Source organism: Canis lupus, chromosome 29 (genome assembly GCF_003254725.2).
Source record: "Canis lupus dingo isolate Sandy chromosome 29, ASM325472v2, whole genome shotgun sequence".
In the NCBI taxonomy this organism is placed as follows: domain Eukaryota; kingdom Metazoa; phylum Chordata; class Mammalia; order Carnivora; family Canidae; genus Canis; species Canis lupus.
This window is the reverse complement of record NC_064271.1, coordinates 597,487-623,449: the sequence shown is the minus strand read 5'-3', so window position 1 is coordinate 623,449 and position 25,963 is coordinate 597,487. Positions and strand designations below refer to the sequence as shown.

At 39.5% G+C, this 25,963-nt stretch overlaps 1 pseudogene; it reads left to right on the top strand.

Annotated features, from left to right (window-relative positions):
- The first annotated feature begins 384 nt into the window (after nucleotides 1-384).
- LOC112678347 (bifunctional methylenetetrahydrofolate dehydrogenase/cyclohydrolase, mitochondrial-like) lies at nucleotides 385-4,973 on the top strand (annotated as a pseudogene).
- Nucleotides 4,974-25,963: the final 20,990 nt, after the last annotated feature.

Genomic DNA, 25,963 nt, shown 5'->3' with positions numbered 1-25,963 from the left:
TATTTTAAGGGCTGTACCTCTGCTTCCTGCAGGGTTAGAAGGGCGTTAAGCAGGCTGTACCCTACAGGTTGCCTTAGTTAAATATATACATTCAGCATGATTAATACACAATTTGACAAGCCTCCCCATAATTTATCTGAAGCAAAATCTCAAGCTTACATAACATTATCATACATTTGCATCTCTAATGCCATATCATTTAATATTACTACACATTAAGAAAGGCATATCAAAACTGGAAATATCCCAAGGAGGTCAATTAAAGTGTTGGGAGAGACTTTCATATGATAATAATTTGGAAGAAAATGATGACAGAGCACGAACGATTAAAATATGTAATATCAAAAAAAAAAATATGTAATATCACAAAGGGTAATAGGAGCCATGTGTGAACATGTTCAACAAGTTCCAAAATGCCTGGGCAGAGGGTTGCACTGTAAACCCCAAGGAGGTCATTTAGCATAAGTAAAAGAAGGAATGGATAACAAATAAAGGACACACAAAGTTCAGACCCCTCAAGCTGTGTTCATTCTGCTGGTCCTGCTCATTTACTCATTCATCTATCCATCCTTGTATTGAGTCAGAGAATATGTAGGGAGCACAGTCCCTTCCCTCAGGGTCTTCAGGACCTCAGGAGAAACAGAGTTCAAGCCAATTATACAAACATTTGAAAGCACCTACTAACTGCCAGGAGTTGTACCAAGGAATGCCCACAGGAGAGATTCTGTGACTGAGGTTAGCACCGGGGTCATGCAAGCACATAGAAATGATCAACAGGGCCAGACAAGGTACACTGAGAGGGTCCAAAAGGGCTCCTAGGGGAGGCCATGGTGAATGGAATTTCAAAGGATCATTAGAAAACATATGTTTTCTAATGTTTTCATACAGTAAGGGGGTAGGGAGGTGGAAGTTTCAATGGATAGAGCACTTCTGCTGACTGCTGCCCTATAACTAAACCCAGAGCCAAAGGCACCCAGACTTTTCAACTGCTTAGCAGCAAACCCTGAGTAGTGGCTTTTCTCCCATCCTCTGAGACCTTTGCTTCCAGCATTTCCCCCAGTTCCACAAGGTATTCCTTACAATTAACCTTTTATTCCACATCATGCGTAGTGGGGCTGCTTCTTTGATTGAACCCTGACTGATAGCAATTGTATATAATCTCTCACCTCCCACTTACTACCCAATGCACCCCATTAAGAATTCTGTTTTCATCTCTCCATGGAAAAGCTTTTGGAGATCCCCTGCAGCCTCAAATTCTCAACCCCTGGCCTAGTATTTGTTTGCATAGAACTTGCTATCTCAGCAGCATTTGAAACCATTGTTGGCTATCCCCTTCATGAGGGTTGATTTTTCTCTCATTTTCTCCTGGCTTTTTCTCTTGTGTATATTTGCTCTCCCCTCTTCTTCTTCCTAACCTGTAATTTTTTGAGTGTCCTAGTGCTTGGATCCTGGTTCTAATCCTTTCCCTGTGGACACTGTCTCCCCACCAGACTTAATCTGGTGTCCAGGCTATAAATGCCATGGCTACTGGGACTATCCAACATCTCCCATCCCCTTCTCTTGCCTGAGCTCCAACTCAAATCTGGAGCACTCTTCCTGGTACCTCCAGGGTGATATCTAACAGGCATTGGACCAACCTTCTGCCCCTCAAAATGCACCCCTCTGTGGGTCCCCCACATATCAGTGAACACTATTACTTAGTTGCTCAGGCCACAATTCTGGGAGTTTTCTTTGTTCTTCATTTTCCTCACTAGAGTATTCCTACATTAGCAAGTCCTATATACTACACTCCAAAAATATCCTAAGTAGAACTCTCCACATCTGTTGCCTCCATCCTAACCTGCATCTTCCTTTCTTCTTCAGATGCCTGCATCATGTTCCTAATACCTAACTTAAGGGGTCCTCACAATCTCACCTCTAGCCATCCTTCATCTGTTCAAAGCTCCAAATGTTTCCATTGCAATCACCAAAATATTTACACTACCATGCAAGCCCCACCTTGCCTACCACCCCATTGCCTACCATAAGCATGGGTTGTCAACCGAACACCTAGCCCATATAGGTACTGGTTTGTGCCAATTCCCTTCCTGCTAACTCAGGAAGGAGCATACAGCCTCATATAGTGCCTTAGTCTATTGAGGCTGCTATAACAAAATACCACAGACTGGGTCCTTATAAGCAGCAGAACTTTCTTTCTCACAGTTCTGAAGGCTGGAAGTCCAAGATCTAGATGCCTTCTTCCAGGTCCCAGATTTCTTGCTGTGTGGTACAAAGGGTGAGGGAGCTTTTTGAGATCTTTTATAAGGACACGAATCTCATTCATGAAGGCTCCACCCTCATGACCTAATCACTTCTCAAATCAAAGATACCACCTCCTAATATCATCACCCTGTATATTCAATTTTAACATATGCATTCAGGAAGCACAAACATTTAGACCATGACATATAGCAAGTGAGAGTTGTGAGAAAATCTGCTGAGGCTTTGAGAAATGTTTTCCTCAGGAGGGGTGTCCCAAGAACAGAAGTCTTCCCTTTTACTTCTGCATATTGTCATGCTGGATTTGACCCTGGGTTGCTGTAATATTCATCTTGCTTCTTGTCTTAGAATGAAGCAATCACTAAGGACAGCAGCACGTGGCAGAAATATGGAAAGGTTCTGGATCCTGATGATGTTGTTTGACTCTCAATCCCATGGCTTTAGGGCCCACCTATTTCTAGACTTCCTAAAATAATAAATCATAAATTTCCTTATGGTTTAAGTCTATCTGAGTTGGGGTTTCTTTTGATGCACCCAAAGGCATCATGACGTTACCTCTTCCTTTATTGCCCTTGGAACCACTGGCTTTCTTTCCATCTCTAGAACATTACAAACTTGTTCCCATCACAGGACCTTTGTGCTGCTTTTTCTAGCTTGGAGTGTTCTGTCCCAGAATACTCACCTACATTGGGCTTAGTTCAAGTGTCATTAGTCAATGGTAACTGCTTGACCTCCTCATTGAAGTAGACTCTTACCCAAGACTCTTTCTGTTTTATTTCCCTGTTTTCTTTCTCACAGCCTTTGTCATTACATTATATTATTTGTCTACATGTTTATTTTCTGCTCCTCTGCCAGAACGTAAACTCCATTAGGGTAGGAACATGGTCTTGTTCATTTTGCAGCATGCAGATTAGAGCCTGGTTTAGTGATTGTTCAATAAATGTCTTTGAGAGGGCACCTGGGTAGCTCAGTGGTTGAGCATCTGCCTTTGGCTCAGGTTGTGATCCCGGGGTCCTAGGATTAAGTCCCACATCAGGTTCCCCATAGGGAGCCTGCTTCTCCCTCTACCTATGTCTCTGTCTGTGTGTGCCTGTGTGTGTGTGTGTGTGTGTGTGTGTGTCATGAATAAATAAATAAAATCTTAAAAAATAAAAAAATAAAGCTTAGAATGGCATAGGCCTAGAAAAAGCACAAAAAAAAATCTTTAAAAAATAATAAATAAATGTCTTTGGAATGAATAAAATGTGACATAAGAACATGGCAGATTAAAGAACTACAAGTATGGGATGCCTGGTTGGCTTAGCAGTTGAGTGTCTGCTTTCGGCTCAGGGTGTGATTCCAGGGTCCTGGGATCAAATCCCATATCGAGCTTCCTGCAGGGAGTCTGCTTCTCCCTCTGCCTGTGTCTCTGTGTCTCTCTGAATAAAAAAATAGAATTAAAAAAAAAAAACAGGTATTTCTGTGTGCTATGCTGAGGGGAGTGACAAGGGTATAATAGAGAACAGGATGGAATTAAAGATAAATGCCAAGTGGTTAAGAGCTTTGTGTTTTATCCTAGAATTAATGAAAAGCTATTGATTTTTAAGAAGAGCATAATAGGTTCCTGGCATGGACATCAGTGTAGGTGATGGTTACAGCTTCCCTCGTGTCCACATTAGCTCCCTGGCTGCTCCATCCACGCAGAGCTGCCACCTCTGTCATTGCCCTTTTTATCTCTCACTGGTTCAAAATGAAGCTGTTGTCATTTCTGTAAGCTAACTTGGCCAGAAAACCAAGCAGGAAGTGCAGCAGGAGGTGGAAGAATGGGTGGTATTGGGCAACAAACAGGCACACCTGAGCATGGTTCTGGTTGGTGAGAATCCTGCCAGCCACTCCTACGTCCTCCACAAAATCAGACCAGCTTCAGAAGTGGCAATCAACAGTGAAATAACTGTGAAACCAGCTTCAGTTTCAGACGAAGAATTATTGAATTTAATCAATAGACTAAATAATGATGATAACTAGCTGGCCTCCTTATTCAGCTGCCTCTTCCAGAGCACATTGATGAGAGAAAGATCTGCAATGGTGTTTCTCCAGAAATGTTGATGGCTTTATGTAATTAACGTCAGGTGAATGTGTTAACAGCGGCACCATAGGGTGTCTGAGAAATAATTAACTGACTGGCATTCCAACCCTAAGGAAGAATGTGGTTGTGGCTCAGAGGTCAAGAAATGTTGGAATGCCCATTGCGATGCTACCACACACACGGGGCACATGAACACTCTGGAGGTGATGCCACTGTTACAGTATCTCATCAATACACTCCCAAGGAGCAACTGAAGAAATGTACGGTTCTTGCAGAAATTGTGATCTCTGCTGTAGGCATTCTCAATCTGATCACAGCAGATATAATCAAGGAGGGAGCTGCACTCATCAATGTGGGAATAAATAGAGTTCAAGATCCCATCCTGTCTAAAGCCAAGTTGGTTGGAGATGTCGATTTTGAAGGAATCAGAAAGAATGCCAATTACATCACTCCAGTCTGGGGGGTTGGTCCCATGACAGTGGCGATGCTAATGAAGAATACCATTATTGCTGCAAAAAAGGTGCTGAGACTTGAAAAGCGGAAAGTATTGAAGCATGGAGTAAAACCAATCAACTGTTATGTTTTCTGTCATGAACGACATTCCAAGCCAATTCAAGACACAAAACAGGTCAATTTTTTATTTTATTGAAATGGTTTAAAATTATGCTTTGTATTTGTTGAAAGCTTAAATGGGTCTGTATAGCTCAGTACCTCACCACAAAGCATGCCAGTATCATGCTGGGTCATGTGATCCAGCCAAGACAAGCCATTAACATAGTGATAACAGGAAGGACATTGTCCCATTGAGAACAGATGCTTAACTTTGTCAAGTCAGTTAAGTTAAAATTTGCCTTTTCTAGGATTGTGTTTCCCAAGTGCTATTCCAGTAAGAGTTGGTATTCACTTTAGGTTCCAAACCTTTCAAGTTCAACTGGTCAAATCAAAGGAAAGATGTTGCTAGAGAAAATTAGAGAAAAAGGTGAAAAGGAAGAAATGGTAATTGAGTAGGAAAAAGTATTCTAATTTACGTACATATTGTATGTAAAAACTACCTGTTAATGGTGTCCTGAGCTGTCATTTCATGGCTTAGTTAGTCATTGGGAAGATATTTAGGGTAGTTCCACATCCTGTTAGTCTTTGTTCCATGTGTGTTACATTCATGAGGTCTCCTCATTATTTTCTAGTATTGAAAGACTTATTTTATAGATTATTTGTGTAAATTGTCATATTTGGCTTTTCCTCTACCCTTAAACTTCATTGTTACATCTTTGTATTGTTGGGGGTGTATGTATGGTTTCCTTGGCCTATCTTGAAACTTATTTTTGTTTTTTTTTGTTTTGTTTTGTTTCTTTTTAATTTTTATTTATTTATGATAGTTACAGAGAGAGAGAGAGGGAGGCAGAGACACAGGCAGAGGGAGAAGCAGGCTCCATGCACCGGGAGCCCGATGTGGGATTCGATCTCGGGTCCCCGGATCACGCCCTGGGCCAAAGGCAGGCGCCAAACCGCTGCGCCACCCAGGGATACCTTGAAACTTATTTTTGAAAACAAAATTTGGCTTCATAATCATTAGGGAAGTTTGTATAAGTATGCAACTTACTTTTCCACCAAAGACTTGTCAGCAATTGCCTGCTTTTCTCGGATGTACCAGTTGGCTTTCCCGAATGGGTTTTTGAGAACTTGAGTTAATTTATTTTTTTAATAATAAATTTATTTTTTATTGGTTTTCAATTTGCCAACATACAGAATAACACCCAGTGCTCATCCCGTCAAGTGCCCCCCTCAGTGCCCGTCACCCATTCACCCCCACCCCCCGCCCTCCTCCCCTTCCACCACCCCTAGTTCTTTTCCCAGAGTTAGGAGTCTTCATGTTCTGTCTCCCTTTCTGATATTTCCTACCCATTTCTTCTCCCTTCCCTTCTATTCCCTTTCACTATTATTTATATTCCCCAAATGAATGGGACCATATAATGTTTGTCCTTCTCCGATTGACTTAAGAACTTGAGTCAATTTAATCAAACTTCCTGATTAAAAGGGTGTTTTTGTATTTGTTTCACTTTTTTAAAAAAATAAAACACTTCTGATTGGTGTGGGGAGTGGGGAAGGAGCATAATACAATACTGTATAAGGTATTCAAGAGAAACAAGAGAAGGGATGGGGTAACTGGGTGATGGGCATAAGGAGGGCGCTTGATGTAATGAGCACTGGGTGTTATATGCAATTGATGAATCACTAAATTCTACTTCTGAAACTAATTTTTTTTAAAAAAAAAGAATGCTTGTTCCTACTGAATTGCAGAAAGGGGATTGCCTCCACTTCCTAATCTTATCCCCCTGTGAACTGAATTTTGCTCGCACTAATCCCTGAAAGTGTTTTGCTAAGATTGCCAACAATTTTCTGGCTACTGAATCAAATGGGCACTTGTTAGTTCTCATATCACTTGGCTTTAAAGCAGTTTCATTGTTTGCTATTCTCTCCTTTTTGAAATGTTCTCTTAACTTCCTTGAAACCACACACTTTCTGCTTCTCTGCTGTTTTCTTTCTTTTTGCTGTTACTTTCTTCCTTCTCCTTAGATGTTAGTTTTCTTTAGGATTTGTCATTAGACTTCTTTTCCTACTTTCTGTATTCTTCACAGTCTTCTCACATGACACCATCCATGCTGTGTTTTAAATCCAATCTATGGGGCACCTGGGTGGTTAAGCATCTGCCTTCTGCTCAGATCATGATCCTGGGTTCCTGGGATTGAGCCCTGCATTTGGCTGCCTGCTCAGTGGGGGGCCTGCTTCTCCCTCTCCTGCTCTCCATGCTTGTGCTCTCTGTCAAATAAATAAAAATTAATGAAAAAAAAATCCAATCTACATGCCATATTTCTAACCCAAACTGTGCTTTTGAGCTCCAAACCTATACTTCCAGCTGCAACTGGCTATCATCATGTGGTGTCATATACACACCCAATGCTCATTACATCAACTGCCTCCTTAAGTCCATCACCCAATTATCCCTTCCTCCCACCCACCTCCCTTCCAGCAACCCTCAGTGTTTCCAAGAGTTCAACCTCTCTTAAGGTTTGCCTCCCTCTCTATTTTCATCTTATTTTACTTTTTCTTCCCTTCTCATATGTTGCTCTGTTTTGTTTTTTAAATCCCACATATAAGTGAAATCATATGATAGTTGTCTTTCTCTGACCACTCATTTCACTTAGGGTAGCTCTATTTTTAACCTTTTCTATTTTTAACCATACTGTTTTCCAAAGTGGCTGCACCAGTTTGCATTCCCACCAACACTGCAAGAGGGTTTCCCTTCCTCTGCATCCTTGCCAACATCAGTTGTTTCCGGAGTTGTTCATTTTTGCCATTCTGACAGGTGTGAGGTGGTATCTCATTGCGGTTTTGATTTTTGTGTGTCTGTTGGCCATTTGTATGTCTTTTTTGGAGAAAAGTCTGTTCATGTCTTCTGCCCATTTCTTGACTGGATTTTTGTATTTTGGGTATTGAGTTCAACAAGTTCATTACAGATTTTGGATACTAGCCCTTTATCTGATATGTCATTTGAAAATATCTTCTCCAAAAAAAATATCATTATAAAAAAAAAAAAAAAAGAATAGCACAAATATTATGTTTTCCTTTGTCAGGCTAATTAAGCTTGAAATGAATTTATACTTGAGAACATTTAGTCATGGATTAATATATTTAGTATTGAATGTTATAACTGTGATTATTAGCATGATAAGATTATCAATGAAATTAAATTACAGAATGTATCTTACCTAAAGTCTTAACAGGATCAGAATAATCAGAATCAGTAAATTGTCCCATAAAAAAAAAAAAAAAAAAAAAAAAGAAAATATCTTCTCCCATTCTGTAGGTTGTCTTTTAGTTTTGTTAACTGTTTCTTTGGCTGTGCAGAATCTTTTTATCTTGATGAAGTCTCAATAGTTCATTTTTGCTTTTGTTTCCCTTGCCTTCATAGATGTATCTTGCAAGAAGTTGCTGTGGCCAAGTTCAAAAAGGGTGTTGCCTGTGTTCTCCTCTAGGATTTTGATGGATTCTTGTCTCACATTTAGATATTCCATCCATTTTGAGTTTATCTTTGTGTCTGGTGTCTAGCTTCATTCTTCTGCTCGTGGCTGTCCAATATTCCCAATGCCATTTGTTAAAGAGACTTTTTTCTATTGGATGTCCCTTCCTGCTTTGTTGAAGATTAGTTGACCACAGAGTTGAAGGCCCTATTCTGGGTTCTCTCTTCTGTTCCATTGGTCTGTGTGTCTGTTTCTGTGCTAGTACCATACTGTCTTAATTATGACAGCTTTGTAATACAGCTTGAAGTCTGGAATTGTGATGCCTCCAGCTTTGATTTTCTTTTTCAACATTCCTTTGGCTATTTGAGATCTTCTGTGGTTACACACAAATTTTAGGATTGTTTGTTCCAGCTCTGTGAAAAATGCTGATGGTATTTGAAAGGGATTGCATTGAATGTGTAGACTGCCTTGAGCATAGAAATTTTAATAATATCTGTTCCTCCAATCGATAAGCATGGAATGATTTTCCATTTCTTTGTGTCTTCCTCAATTTCTTTCATAATTGTTCTATAGTTTTCAGTGTACCTCTTTGGTTAGGTTAATTCTTAAGTCTTATGGTTTTTGGTGCAATTGTAAATGGGATCAATTCCTTGTTTTCTCTGTCTTCTGATTCATTTTTAGTGCATAGAAATGTGACTGACTTCTGTGCATTGATATATCCTGCAATTCTGCTGAATTCCTGTATCAGTTCGAACAATTGTTGGGTGGAGTCTTTTGGGTTTTCCACATAGAGTATCATGTCATCTGCCAAGAGTGAGAGTTTGACTTCTTCTTTGCTGATTTAGATTACTTTTATTTCTTTTTGTTGTCTGATTGCTGAGGCTAGGGCTTCCAGTACTATGTTGAACAACACTGGTGAGAGTGGACATTCCTGTCATGTTCCTGACCTTAGGGGGAAAGCACTCAGTTTTTCCCCATTGAGGATGATATTTGTTGTAAGTTTTTTGTACATGGCTTTTATGATATTGAGGTATGAGGAAGCAGCATTTTTAACCCCAGTCGTTACATCTTTGAGGCTCACTTCCCATCAATAGCATGGGGAATATTACTGATAAATCATTGGCAACATTACATTAGGCACAAATCTTAACTGTACATTTTTTACTTAAATTATACTTATTTGTACACTTGGCACCAATACTCAAATGGTGAAATATGCAATAGCCAAACTGTGGAAGGAGCCTCGGTGTCCCTCAAAAGATGAATGGATAAAGAAGATGTGGTTTATGTATACAATGGAATATTACTCAGCCATTAGAAATGACAAATACCCACCATTTGCTTCAACGTGGATGGACCTGGAGGGTATTATGCTGAGTGAAGTAAGTCAATTGGAGAAGGACAAACATTATATGTTCTCATTCATTTGGGGAGTATAAATAATAGTGAAAGGGAATAGAAGGGAAGGGAGAAGAAATGTGTGGGAAATATCAGAAAGGGAGACAGAACATAAAGACTCCTAACTCTGGGAAAAGAACTAGGGGTGGTGGAAGGGGAGGAGGGCGGGGGGTGGGGGTGAATGGGTGACGGGCACTGAGGGGGGCACTTGACAGGATGAGCACTGGGTGTTATTCTGTATGTTGGCAAATTGAACGCCAATAACAAATAAATTTATTATTTAAAAAAAAGCATCCCAGAAGACAACCCCAGGCCCTTTCCAATCAACAGCCCATCACCCCACCACTGACAAATGTTGTTGGGATTTGTTTCAGAAGTTACTTTTGCTTGTGTTTTAACTTCATATAAATGAAAACTTACTGAATATTATATCTTTGCAATTAATTCATTCTGTTATATCAATAAGTTCTACTTAAGTATTATAATAACAACAAAGCCTCAAAAAGACAATGTTACCACACCTAAGCAATCATTTTCACTGGATAGCTGTCACTCCCTTTGGAAAAGTCACTACTCTTTAAAACTATTATGAAATAAACATGCAAACAACATAAAGATGTATGCAGTATGACGTGTAAGTGCCCCTTTGCTTCTTCCCAAATCCCAAATCCTTCTGCCTTCCCTAGAGGTGATTGCTGCACACACTGCCACATGTCCTTCCAGAACTTTCCTACACATTTACATATGTTTCATTCAACAAATAGTTATTGAGTGCCTACTATCTGCCAGATCCTTTGTATTACAGATTTTTTTGGTACTGTTTTTGAGGTAAAAAGGATTTCACTGAATATGTATTGGAGAATTTTCTGCCTGTATCTATATATCTAACATGTTTTGCAATGCCTTATCATATTTTATAAGATATATGCATATGCTAAAATTGTTTACTATTCCCTTATTAATGGAATTCAGGTTGATTCCAATTTTCACTGTGTAACAATGCAGGGTATATTTAATTTTTATTTATCTGTGTCCATACGCAAGTATTCATGTAAGCTGTATTCCAAAAATAGAATTTCTGGGTGAAAATATGCATTTAAGATTTTTCTAGATATTGCCAGCTTTTGATGGCTATTGCAAAAATACCATCAAAATGGCTGCAATAGGGATCCCTGGGTGGCGCAGCGGTTTGGCGCCTGCCTTTGGCCCAGGGTGCTATCCTGGAAGACCTAGGGTCGAATCCCACATCGGACTCCCGGTGCACGGAGCCTGCTTCTCCCTCTGCCTGTGTCTCTGCCTCTCTCTCTCTCTCTCTCTGTGTGACTATCGTAGATTAAAAAAAAAATGGCTGCAATAATATGCACCACAGGATATGACTGCATGTTTCCTTGTATCCCCACCAACCCCAGATATGATCTCTATCTTCCTTAACTTTTGCCAATCTAACCAGTAAAATATGGATGGCATCTTGCTGATGTTTTAGTTCATGTTCCCCTGATTATTAGGGAGTTCAGCATCTTTTCAGTCATTTCAGCATCTTGTGAGTCATTGTTGTTTTTCTGAGACTTTACCCCTCCTTCTTTCATTTGGCTTTTTCTTATTGATTTGTGTGAACTCTTTATCATGACTATAACTCTTATTTTGTTCTATGTGCAGCAAATATTTTCTTCTGACCTTTGGTTCATGTTTTAATTTTGTTTATCATGTCATTCACTAATCACAAGTGTTTGGGTGTTTTGTTTTTGTTGATCAGATCTGTCAGTCAATTCCTTGATGGTGTTCAGAATTTGTGTCTTGCTTTGTACACTCTTCATGACCCCAGGGTTAAGAAAAGATCCCTCTATATGTTTTCTTTCAGCATCTTTTAAAGTTAGGTCTTCCGTTTTAGAAATATATTTCATCTAGAATTTGCTTTTCTGTTTGGTGAAAGGCAGGATCATAACTTGTTCCCCATCAAGTAAGCAGTTATCCCAAAGGCCCTTATTGGATGGTCCATCCCTTCCCTATTCCTCATTGCATACTTTCTTCTTGAATCCCATATATTCCTAGGAACCAAATTCTCTATGTCCAATTATAGGTGCACAGCCATGTCATTTTGTTTGTTTGTTTGTTTTCACAGCCATGTCATTTTGAAAAAATTTTGGTGAATACAAAATTTTTCAAGATATAAATATATTTCCAAGTCTTACTAGAAGTTCACTAATGGTTTCCAGGCTCTATTAACTTCTCTTCAGCTTCAAACCCCTTTTTCCTCTACTAGGAAAGCCCAGCCGGGGGAGGTGACTTAATTGCCACTTTAACCAGACCAGACTGCCTCAGAGGCTGCTGCCCTCCACAGTGGAGGGACCTCTGGCACAGTGGCAGCCCCAAGGAAAAGCCCCATGAAATTATCACATCTCCATCAATTTTCCTCCAAGGCAATTTTTTTGTAAAGTCGTTTTGTTCTTCCACTGATGTTTGCAAGTTATCAAGGCTTAATGTAAGAAAGAGTATTTTAAGACAAAAAGCCTTTCTTCTCAATAATAGTCAAGAGAGTTGGGAGAGAGTAATCAAATCATAGTATTCTAGAGATGGCATGGCTTTCATCATTTTTTCAAAAGCAAAGAAAATGTTTTATTACTTTGAACTGACTTGGGTATATCAAACCAAAGTGCTGCGGTTCATTTCTATTTTATAATTGTCCTTAATGCATAACTGCCACCTGGCCAAGTTTCCTTCTCACAGAGAATATATCAAATATTCTTTCAACAAGTATGCAAATAACTTTGTTTCAAATCTCATTGATATAGTTGATATGGATATACTTCTGTTTATTTTTTGTAATTTTTTAATTCCTCAAATGTATGATCCATGCTGTCCTAGGTCTCCTTATGTGTATGTGCAGTTTTTTAATTATACTACCTTTAAGAGACCTGCCATCAACCAGACAACACACAAGAATTTGAATAAATGATTCAAAATGAGCAGTTGCATTTCAGACCTTTGACATGGCACAAATTGCCAAAACAGGCCACATGCATAAACAGTTTAAACTTCTATTGGGTCGAAATAGTTAGAAATGTTAAGTTCCAGATTCTAATCTGCTCACCTATTGTCTTAGAACATGCACTTCTGGATGAACTTGCTAGTATTGATGGTAATTCCTCACTCTCTATTGTGACCAAGCATGAGACATTGGCTGAAAGAAGGAGTTAGGCTCTTCTCATGTGGAGCAGAGTTTGTCTCTATGCCAAAGTGGCTTGCATCTTTACACTAACACACGAAGTTTCTCCAAATAGCTGAGTAAAGTAGTTCAGAGCTCAACTGACACCAGAGCTCATGGGGAGACAAGTACTCTGTCCAAATCAAAGATTCAGGATAACCTACAATTTCTAATAGCATGATTCATTCAATTCAACTTTGTAACAAAAGTAAGGTGCCAAAGACTGTAGTAACACAGATGTGCCCTTAAGAATATTTTTTCAAGATCCTCTTTCTAGACCAGTTGCTTTCAAAATTCACAGTACAAAGCTTCACATGGAATAATTTGTGAAAATGCCAATCCAGGCTTGTCCCAGGTCTGTTAACTGAGGAGCTCAGAGTAGGCTGGAGAGTCTAGTCCAGGACCCTGGAGTCAGGGGGCTTGGACACACACTGGTGTGTGTTTTCATGCTAGATAAAAAGTGCAAAGCCTGAGAGAAAGATGCACTGGACAGAGAGTGACAGCACAGGGTTGTTGCCATACAGCATAGCACACCACAGCTCCAAGTGGGAGACTAAGGGCCACATGCAGTACAAGTACATTCCAGTAACACATTTCATGGTAGAGATTCTATAGTCCAAAAGGACAGCACCCATCATTTCCTTCAGGCTGAATTTGAGCCAAAAGGATAGCCTCCAACTTCCTGCATTTGCTCTAAATTTGTTTGTATAGATTTGCTAGTCACCAGGTCAGTTTACCATACATGATGAAATGACAAACCTTCTCCAGACAGTAACAGGAACAGTGCATCAAATCCTCCTTATGCTTCAAACATCTCTGACTTCTGCCACCAGCCAAAGAAAGTTCTCTACTTTTTAAGGGTTACCCTAAATTTACTGAATTCACCCAGATAATCCAGTTAATCTCCATAATTTAAGGTCAACTGTGCCAATCAAGAGAGTGATATCCCATCACATTCACAGGTTCTTGGAAGCAGGGTGGGACAGTTTGGGAGGGGAGGTGGCATTTCAGAAATTCTTTATAGTCAGCTATAAACACTGACTATATGTTGGTATACTAGGTGGCCTTGTTGTGTGTCATTAAGTTCCCAAATTGGCAGTTTCCTTTCCTGAGAATTTGAGATAATAACCCTTTTTCAGGACTCAGTACACCATGAGAATGATTGCAAATTCAGGCCAAACATTTGTTTGCAAATATTTCATTGCTGTACCAGATATCCTCACCAGGTATAATATACTGCTTTGTTCTTAATACACCAAGACAATGCTGTTGATCTCCCTGCCTTCCCATTGAAAGTGGTTATGTTGTGAATGTCCTTCCTGGGAGTGATGGTGGCTTAATCTGCTTTTTCTCATTCATTTCATCCACCCCGCAACAATACCCATTGTACTAGTCAAGGTTTGGGAATAACTAAGAAGAGCTTAATAAAGTGAAATAATAAGATTTGACCAGACACATAGCAACAGCAGAAGGCCATTCCCTCTGAGTCTGAAGGGCAACAAAAGAGAGTGGTTACCATATCACTGAGGTCTTAGGTAGAGGAATATAGACATCTCCCACCTATAGCCTGGCAAGGAGGAAGCCAGGGGATAAATACTCTGAACTTTCCCTCCTCCCCTCTTCAATATCTTACTGCTGACTTCCATCAGTTGAACCCAACCAGAGCCAAAAAGGAAGGTTGATAGATACAGTCAACAGAGATCAGCATCCCAAAGCACAGAGCATAGTGAGAAAATTGGAAATATACTGACTTTAATATCAAGGAGGAAGGATATAGTAGTCATAATAAATTCAGTTTTGCTGCAACGAATGACCCAAAATCCCTGTGGCTTTCAATAATGGTCACATGTTCATTCAGGGCCAGTGCTACTCTTCTCCATGTCATCCTCATTCCAGAATGGAGGCCAATCAAGCACCACCATCTGATGTATGTCTAATCTTGTAGGATGAATAAAGGAAGTAATCCCAGTACCAGCTACAAAAGAATCTGTCTAGAAATGGTACACATTAAATCTGTCCCATTTCAATGGCTAAAGCACATCATCACATGGCCACCCTTGGCTTTTTAAATATATGGTGATGTATAACTTCCCACTGTGAGAGGCATCATAGGGAGGAAAAACTGGAGTATCTAACAAACAGAAATACAATGTAACATAACAGGGATGAGTGGATATGGGTAAGCAAACAGCAATCTACCATAGTCTACTTTTGCCTAACCAGTATCCATACCTACCCTTGCTCCAATACAGAGAATACCCTTAGTCCTTCCCCATGGGAGATCAACCCTAAGGAATCACCCTGTGATTCATTCATCCAGCTTGAAGTGTAGGACCTCTGGGTCATATCTTCATCATCAGGTGCAAATGTGCCTTCTGAAGGTCCAGCGACCTATGAACATATGACTTAAAAAGCTATTTTCCCCATTAACAAATCCAATGTGCATAATTGCAATAAAAACTCACTCTTATTGGGAAATGAAGAGAATAGGAATTACATAGCAACCAGCAGCGATGAGTCTATAGTAATTATCAAACTCTACGAGGCAAAATTATGTGTATATATGTGCATTTTTCTAAAGAAACTGCCTATAGTTGACAGAAATCTCAAAAACAATCTGAATTTGAAAAAAAGGAACCACTGAAGTAAAAAGAAAATTATATATTATTGAGAACTAAAATTTCTCTGCTGTAATAGAATTTTCTTAGAACAAAAGCACAGTCGAACTCATTTCTAGATTATAGAAGTTGAATATAAAAGGAAGATAACCCTTAACTTCACTGAACTAAGAAGAAAATCATTCTACACTCAGTAGAGTAGAGCTATCATGCAGGAATAATTCCTTAATGTCTCAGCACCTGGATTATTTTGCATGTATAATTTGTTTCCATAAGTGGTTTGAGTGTATAGGTAGATTTTTCTCTCAGGGGTTGGACAATTAAGTGAAATGGGATATATAGGCAGGACTTAACTACTTCATGTCCATTCAGATTTACCCCAGTTAGCATACAGATCAAAGAGCTCATAATCAGTTACTTCCAGTAAGAAATTAATTTCACAGAAGAACAGAGAAGTAGCTCATTTGGTAAATTCATTTTAATGAGATCCCCAAAACCAGCTCTCATCTTATATGAATCTCAGTGCAGGTAGATGTCAGAGAATACTTAGCAAGTGAGTTTCTGTTGGAATCCCTCTCACTTTATCTTTTCCCCTTAGGTTTCTTTTTCCAGTGGAATTGGCAAGGAAAACTGTCATGGTCTTCCATTAGTCCCAAAGAATAAGCCATAAATTCTAAAAAAAAAAAAAAGAAAAAAAAAAGACAAAGATGCCATTAGGGAAACTGGCAGAAGAGATATCACTAAGAAACTACAGTGAGAGTTAGAGAGATCTTCTAAGTCCACCACCTAAAATAATCTATATATTAGTCTCTGCAAAATTGTGGCAACTATCTTTTTAAAGACAACTAATAATAACGTATTACTGAACTATAGAGCAGAGATGACAAACAAAAAACACATATGCCACCAATAAAATTACTACACCCAAAATCAATGGATACTTCTGCCCAAGAAAATTCTAAGCTATGTTTTTTCTTTTTATTAATATTTTATTTAAATTCAACTTGCCAACATATAGTATAACACCAGTGTTCATTTCATCAAGTGTCCCCCTGAGTGCCTGTCACCCAGTCATCCCATCACCCTGCCCTCCTCCCCATCTGCAACCCTTTGTTTCCCAGAGTTAGGAGTCTCTCATGGTTTGTCACCCTCTCTAATTTTTCCCACTCAGTTCTCCTCCTTTCCCTTATAATCTCACTATTTCTTATATTCCCCATAGGAGTGAAACCATATAATGATTGTCCTTCTCTGATTGACTTACTTCACTCAGCATAATACCCTCCAGTTCCATCCACGTCGAAGCAAATGGTGGGTATTTGTTGTTTCTAATGGCTGAGGAATATTCCATTGTATACATAGACCACATCTTCTTTATCCATTCATCTGTCGATGGACACCGAGGCTCCTTCCACAGTTTGGCTATTGTGGACATTGCTGTTACAAACATTGGGGTGCAGGTGTCTGAGCTTTTCACTGCATCTGTATCTTTAGGGTAAATCCCCAGTAGTGCAATTGCTGGGTCGTAGGGCAGATCTATTTTTAACTCTTTGAGGAACCTCCACACAGTTTTCCAGAGTGGCTGCACCAGTTTGCATGCCCACCAACAGTACAAGAGTTGCTTTGCTCCACATCCTCTCCAACATTGGTTGTTTCCTGTCTTGTTAATTTTCACCATTCTCACGATGTGAGGTGGTTTCTCATTGTGGTTTTGATTTGTATTTCGCTGAAAGCAAGCAATGTGGAGCATGTTCTCATGTGCTTGTTGGCCGTGTGTAGGTCTTCTTTGGACAAATTTCTGTTCATGTCTTTTGCCCATTTCATGATTGGATTGTTTGCTTCTTTGCTGTTGAGTTTAATAAGTTCTGTATAGATCTTGAATACGAACATTTGCAAATATCTTCTCCCATTCTGTAGGTTGTCTTTTAGTTTTGTTGACTGTTTCTTTGGCTGTGCAGAAGCTTTTTATCTTGATGAAGTCCCAGTAGTTCATTTTTGCTAGTGTTTACCTTGCCTTCGTGGATGTATCTTGCAAGAAGTTGCTATCGCCAAGTTCAAAAAGGGTGTTGCCTGTGTTCTCCTCTAGGATTTTGATGGATTCTTGTCTCACATTTAGACCTTTTCATCCATTTTGTGTGTATCTATGTGTCTGGTATAAGAGAATGGTCTAGTTTCATTCTTCTGCATGTGGCTGTCCAATTTTCTCACACCATTTGTTGAAAAGACTGTATTTTTTCCAGTGATATTCTTTCCTGCTTTGTCAAAGATGAATTGACCATAGAATTAAGGATCCAGTTCTGGGTTCTCTATTCTGTTCCATTGTCTGTTCCATGTCTCCGTTTTTGTGCCAGTACCACACTGTTTTGATGATCACAGCATTGTAATACAGCTTGAAAAAAAGCATTATGATGCCCCCAGCTCTGGTTTTCTTTTTCAACATTCCTCTGCCTATTCCGGGTCTTTTCTGTTTCTACACAAATCTTAAGATTACTTGTTCCAACTCTCTGAAGAAAGTACATGGTATTTTGTTAGGGGTTGCACTGAACATGTAAATTGCTCTGGGCAGCGTAGACATTTTCACAATATTAATTCTTCTAATCCATGAGCATGGAATATTTTTCCATCTCTTTGTGTCTTCTTCAATTCTTTCAGAAGTGTTCTGTAGTGTTTAGGGTATATATCCTTTACCTCTAGGTTTATTCCTAGGTATCTTATGCTTTTGGGTGCAATTGTAAATGAAATTGACTCCTTTATTTCTTTCTTCAGTCTCGTTGTTAGAGAAATGCCACTGATTTCTGAACATTGATTTTGTATCCTCACACTGCCGAATTGCTATATGAGTTCTAGCAATCTTGGGGTGGAGTCTTTTGGGTTTTCTACGTACAGTATCATGTCATCTGTGAAGAGTGGAGAGTTTGACTTCTTCTTTGCCAATTTGAATGCCTTTTATTTCTTTTTGTTGTCTGATTGCTGAGGCTAGGGCTTCTAGTACTATGTCAAATAACAGTGGTGAGAGTGGACATCCCTGTTCATGCTCCTGATCTTAAGGGAAAGGCTCCCAGTGTTTCCCCATTGAGAACGATATCTGGGGGGGGGCGGGGAGAAATGGCAGAAGAGTAGGGTCTCCAAGTCACCTGTCCTCACCAACTTACCTAGATAACTTTCAAATCATCCTGAAAACCTATGAATTCAGCCTGAGATTTAAAGAGAGAACAGCTTGAACGCTACAGATAGAAGAGTTTGCACTTCTAACAAGGTAGGAAGACGGATAAATAGATAAATAAATAAATATCAAGTGGAGGAGGGGGCCCAGTGGGAAGCCAATCTCAGAAGGGCAGCAAAAGCCTCCAGGACAGGAAAGCCCAATACCGGAGAAGCAGGAACTTTAAAAATACGCACCGGATTCTTCCTGAAGGGGAAGGAGCTCGTAGCGAACTGGGCAAGATCCCAGGAAGAGCAGTGGAGCCTCCAGGTTCCCAGGGTCACTATCAGGAAGTGCGCCCCAGGGGAGAGCACGCCACACACCGCAGGCCAAGCTTGGTGAAGGGCTGGAGCGCGTGCCTGGAGGGGCCCCGGGAGCACCTCATGCGGTGGCTCTGGACAGAGGGTGCTGCGCACCCCGGGAACGCGATTCCAGTGGCACAGGCCCCGTATCCCAGGGCACCAAGAGGACACAGCCCAGGATCCTGTGCTTCCATTGGGACAAGTGGAGGTGGGGAGGGCACAAGACACTGAGGACTCCCTTACCGCTGGGCACCCCCAAGCTGTGCAAATCAGTGCCCCATGCCCCCTGTATCATCCAGGCCAGTGAGGACTGGGATACTGCAGTAATTACTGAGGGAGCTAACTCCAGAGCTGGTCAGCTGGATGCCGCCAGTGTTGTTGTTCCTCCAGGTGTCACCCTGTGCCTGGGACGGAGCGGGGCCACCAGGGAACAGAGGCCTCATGGGGTAAACAGTTCCCACTGTGCCGTGCACCTGGCAGGGAGCGGGGCAGCTCCACCAGGGGCACACACCTGAGAATCAGCACAGCAGCCCCTCCCCAAGAAGACCAACTGGAAGGACAGGGGAAGAGCAAGTTCTCGACCGACCAGCACTGGAAAGCTCCAGGGGAAGTCGAGGGACTTACAATATATAGAATCAGAGGATACCCGCCTTGTTTTATTTTTTTGCTGGTTTGTTTGGGGTTTTTTCTCTTTTTTTTTCATTTCCTTTTTCCAGTTCAACTTGTTTTTAGCCACTCTGCACTGAGCAAGAAAAACTCACCACAAAAGAAAGAATTAGAAACAGTACTCTGGGAAATGAACTAGGGGTGGTGGAAGGGGAGGAGGGCGGGGGGTGGGAGTGAATGGGTGACGGGCACTGGGGGTTATTCTGTATGTTAGTAAATTGAACACCAATAAAAAATAAATTAAAAAAAAAAAAAGAAACAGTACTCTCTCCCACAGTTGCAGAATTTGGATTACAATTCGATATCAGAAACCCAATTCAGAAGCACAATTATAAAGCTACTGGTGACTCTGGAAAAAAGCATAAAGGATTCAAGAGACCTCATGACTGCAGAATTTAGATCTAATCAGGCAGAATTTAAAAATCAATTAAATGAGAGGCAATACAAACTGGAGGTCCTAACGACAGGGTTAATGAGGTAGAAGAAAGAGTGACATAGAAGACAAGTTGATGGCAAGGAAGGAAGCTGAGGAAAAATGAGAAAAACAATTAAAGGATCATAAGGAAAGGTTAAGGGAAATAAATGATATCCTCAGAAGGAAAAATCTACATTTAATTGGGGTTCCAGAGGGCGCCGAAAGGGACAGAGGACCAGAAAGTGTATTAGAACAAATCATAGCTGAGAACTTCCCTAACTTGGGGAGGGAAACAGGCATTCAGATCCAGGAGACAGAGACATCCCCCCCAAAATCAATAAAAACCGTTCAACACCTCGACATTTAATAGTCAAACTTGCAAATTCCAAAGATAAAGAGAAAATCCTTAAAGCAGCAAGAAACAAGAGATCCCTAACTTATATGAGGAGAAATATTAGGTTAACAGCAGACCTCTGCACAAAGACCTGGAAGACCAGAAAGGGCTGGGTCTTAAATGAGAAGAACATGCAGCCAAGAATACTTTATCCAGCAAGGCTCTCATTCAGAATAGAAGGAGAGATAAAGAGCTTCCAAGATAGGCAGAAACTGAAGGATATGTGACCACCAAATCAGCTCTGCAAGAAATGTTAAAGGGAACTCTGTAAAAGAAAGACGAAGTCCAAGGAAACAATCCACAAAAACAGGGACTGAATAGGTATTATGATGACACTAAATTCATATCTTTCAATAGTAACTCAGAACATGAATGGGCTTGCTTAATGATCCCATCAAAAGGCGCAGGGTTTCAGCAAGACCCATCTATTTGCTGTCTACAAGAGACTCATTTTAGACCTAAGGACACCTACAGCCTGAAAATAAAAGGTTGGAGAACCATTTACCATTCAAATGGTCCTCAAAAGAAAGCAGGGGTAGCCATCCTCATATCAGATAAATTAAAGTTTATACCAAAGACTATAGTAAAGGATGAAGAGGGACACTATATCATACTTAAAGGGTCTATCCAACAAGAGGACCTAACAATCATGAATATTTATGCCCCAAATGTGGGAGCTGCCAAGCATATCAATCAATTAATAACCAGAGATCCCTGGGTGGCGCAGCGGTTTAGCACCTGCCTTTGGCCCAGGGTGTGATCCTGGAGACCCGGGATCGAATCCCACGTCGGGCTCCCGGTGCATGGAGCCTGCTTCTCCCTCTGCCTATGTCTCTGCCTCTCTCTCTCTCTCTCTCTCTCTCTCTCTCTCTCTCTCTCTCTCCCCCTGTGACTATCATAAATAAATTTAAAAAAAATTTTAAAAAATCAATTAATAACCAAAGTTAAGACATACTTATGATAATACACTGATATTGGGAGACTTGAACATGGCGCTTTCTGCAAATGACACATCTCCTAAGCACAATATCTCCAAAGAAACAAGAGCTTTATTTTTTTTTAAAACAAGAGCTTTAAATGATACACTGGACCAGATGGATTTCACAGATTTTTATAGAACTTTACATCTAAACGCAACTGAATACACATTCTTCTCAGGTGCACATGGAACTTTATAGACCACGTACGGGGTCACAAATCAGGTTTCAACCAATACCAAAAGATGGGGATTGTCCCCTGCATATTTTTAGGCCATAATGCTTTGAAACTAGAACTAAACCACAAGAAGAAGTTTGGTTATACTGTAATAGTGAATCCATATCACATTACAGCAGAAAGAATAAACCTTAATATATGTAAATTTTTTTAAAAATTGGTATATAAGAGGAGTCTCAAAATAGAAAGCAGACTATGACAAAAGAATTCACTGTGTTACCACTATATGAAATAACCTTACTGAGGAGGGATAGGAGTGGGAAGGGTGATGGCCTAAGTTATTTTTCATATTAGCTCAATCTTTACACCTAAATATAAAAGCACTGTACTCCAGTTGATAAAGTTGTTTTCCATTTGGGGTATGGGTTAAGTTTGAAGCCACAATTTATATATATTATAACTGAATAGTGTGTAACTCTATGGCATATGAAGAGGGGCAAGTTGTGCACCAAGTGGGAAATTACAGAGAAGTAAGGGGAAGGGACGAGAATATCCCATCTGGTAATGGATTAATATTTGAGACATTAGCACGAACCCATCTTAGTTTAATATAGATGCATATGAATACATAGAAAAATATTTATAGAGTTGTGTGTATACAGGTTAATATACATTCATGTATTTCTTCGCTCCATCAGTTTAGAGGAACTAGTAGCATTGAGCAGAGCTAGCACCCAGACTTAGTTCCTAATACCCTTCTCTGATCAAAGGAATCATAGCTCTACAGTGACATGGCTGATCCTAGGACTGAAATGGGAAATAAATGAGATAAGCCAGGAGAAATGTGTAGTGCCAGAAAGTAAGGAAGTGCTAACAACAACAACAATAATAATACACACACTGATGGAAGTATGTCAAAGGGACATGGGACCAAGTGAAAGGGTCCCCAATGGCCAAAGTGGAATAATTGGAGCAACAAAAAAAATAACATAGTATTGGATTAGAACAAAATGTATAAAGTAAACATTCATGGACCCATACTAATATGAGTAAATGAATAAATGATATATATGATGGATGAGGAAAGAGGTGATAGATAGATAGATAGATAGATAGATAGATAGATAGATAGATAATAGATAAATAGATGAAAGAAAAAGAGAGAAAGAAAGAAGAAAGAAAGAAAGAAAGAAAGAAAGAAAGAAAGAAAGAAAGAAAGAAAGGATGATAGATGATGATGATGATAGATAGATAGATAGATAGATAGATAGACAGATGATAGATAGATCTCTCATGGATAAGAATTTCCAATGATCTATGCAAGTACTCTGTGTTCAAGAAGATATAGTATAAATCCCCCTTCCTCAAGTACTGGCTGCACATAGTAACTTTCTTCCAAAGAGCACAGGATGAATTGGGGAGGGGGAGGAACTTTACAGTAAAGACAGATGAAAAATGCCACCTCAGCCAAGTGATCAAGACTAATATCAAAAGTCATGTTGATAGTATTATTGGTAGTATGTACTTTAATAGGATGTGATGAGACTGGCATTTTACCTCTGTGATATTCCTTCCTAAAACCCACAAACCCAGTCTAATCATGAGAAAAATACTGGACAAGTTCCAATTAAGGGACAATATACAAAATATCTGGTAAGTACTCCTCAAAACTGCCAAGATCTGAGAAAAGTCTGAGAAAATGTCACAACCAAAGGACCCTGAGGAGACATGATGACTTAAGGTAAGTTGGTATCATGGAATTGGGTTCTAGAGCATAAAAAGAACAGGTCAAAAACTAAGAGGGATGTTTGGGTGGCTCAGTAGTTGAGCATCTGCCTTTGGCCCACGGCATGATCCCAGGATCCAGGATCGAGTCCCACATCCGGCTTCCTGCATGGAGCCTGCTTCTCCCTCTGCCTGTGTCTCTGCCTCTCTCTCTCTATCTCTCTCTCTCTCTTTGTCTCTCTCGCTCTCTCTGTCTCCCATGAATAAATAATCTTTTAAAAAAACTAAGAAAGTGTATTAAATATGGACTTTAATTACTGTTATCAAATTGGCTCATTCATAGTGAAGGTAGACAATACTGATGCAAAATGTTAATAATAGCAGTATATGCAAACACTCTACACTATGATCATAACTCTTCTTAAGTCTAGATCTATTCTAAAATAGTCACCTTAAAAAGTAAGTTTAAAAATCAATGGATAGGCTTATTAGCAGAATAGAGAAAACAAAGGAAAGAATTGATAAACCAGAAGATAGAACAATAGAAATTACCCTAACTGAACAGAGATAAAAATAGATTTTAAAAACATGAACAGAGCCTTAGGACCTGTGGGACTGTAACAAAAGATTTAGTATTCCTAGCATCTAAAGTTCGGAAGGAGAGACTGAAAGATATTCAAAGAAATAATGAAAGAAATCTTTCCAAATTTGGTGAGATATAAACCTACAGATTTAAAAAGCTGAGTAAACATAGGGTAAAGACAAAGAAATCCATGCCAAGATTTATTATAATTAAGTCTCTTTAAAATTAAAAAAAAAAGAAATCTTAAAAGCAACCAGTGAGAAACAGCATATTCTCTATCAGGGAAAGATAAATCCAAATTGCATGTTTCTCATCAGAAATCATAGAGGCCACCAGAAAGTGACACATTATCAAATGCCTAAAAAGAAAAAAATAATTAAGAATTGTCAACTCAGAATTCCATATCTAGGTAAGTTTATCTTCAGAAATGAATAATATATGAAAAACCTCTCAAATGAAAGAAAACTAAAATCATTTTGCTGAAAGCAGATCTACTCTTAAAAAATGGCTAAAGCATATTCTATGCTTTCCTGTAGAAGTAAAAGAACTAAAATATAGTCAAACTGAAATGTAAAAAGCTATTATTGTGTTCCAGTCCCAAATGATGGCTGTAAAAACAAGGATGAAGGAGGAAGAAGAATAAGTCAATGATATAGAAGATGGAATATAAGGAAGCAGAAAAGAAAAAAAGAAAGTAACCAGATCATGAACAGAGATTGAGAGAACTCAGCAATTCAATTTATCAAAATTATATCACAATAATAGGGGTCCCAGAAGAGGAGGAGCAGGGGATAGGAGAAGAAAGTTTATTTGAACAAATTATACCCAGGAACTTCCTTAATCTGGAGAAGAAAAAAAGCATTCAATTCCGGGAGTCACACAGAACCCCCTGAAAATCAATATAAATAGGTCAACACTTCGATATATAATAGTGAAGCTTACAAACTGCAAGGATAAAGAGAAAACTCCTGAAAGCAGCTCAGGCAAGAGATCCTTAACCTACAAGGGTAGAAACGTAAGGCTGGGAGCAGACCTGTCCACACAGACCCGGCAGGACAAAAATGGCTGACAGGACCTATTCAACGTACTAAATGGGAAAAATATGCAGACAAGGATATTTTATACAGCCAGGCTGTCATTCAGAATAGGAGAGATAGAGTTTCCTGGACAAAAAAAACAAAAACAAACAAACAAACAAAAAAAAACTAAATAAATCTGTGAACACTAAACCACTCCTGCAAGAAATAGTAAAGGGGATCCCTTGAGTGAAAAGAGAGCTCAAAAGTAACAAACACCAAAATGAAACAGAGGCAATCTACAGGAACAGTGACCTCACAGGTAATTCAGTGGCACTAACTTCGTATCATTCAAGAATTACTCTGAATGTAAATGGACCAATGCTGCAATCAAAACACATAGTGTATCAGAATGCATTAAAAAGAAAGGGAATAGAAGGGAAGGGAGAAGAAATGGGTAGGAAACATCAGAAAGGGAGACAGAACATAAAGACTCCTAACTCTGGGAAACGAACTAGGGGTGGTGGAAGGGGAGGAGGGCGGGGGATGGGGGTGAATGGGTGACGGGCACTGAGGGGGGCACTTGACGGGATGAGCACTGGGTGTTATTCTGTATGTTGGCAAATTGAACACCAATAAAAAATAAATTTATTATTTAAAAAAAAGTATGCATTAAAAAAAAGACCCATCGATATTCTGTTTCTAAGATAATCATTTTAGACCAAGACACTTCCAGATTGAAAGTGAGGGGGTGGAGAACCATTTATCATGCCAATGAATGTCAAAAGAAAGCTGGAGTAACCATCTTTCTGTCACAAAAAAACAGATTTTTTTAATTTTTAATTTTTTTAATTATTCTTTATATTTTATTTAAATTCAATTTGCCAACATATAACACCCAGTGCTCATCTCATCATGTGCCCTCCTTAATACCTGTAACCAATAAA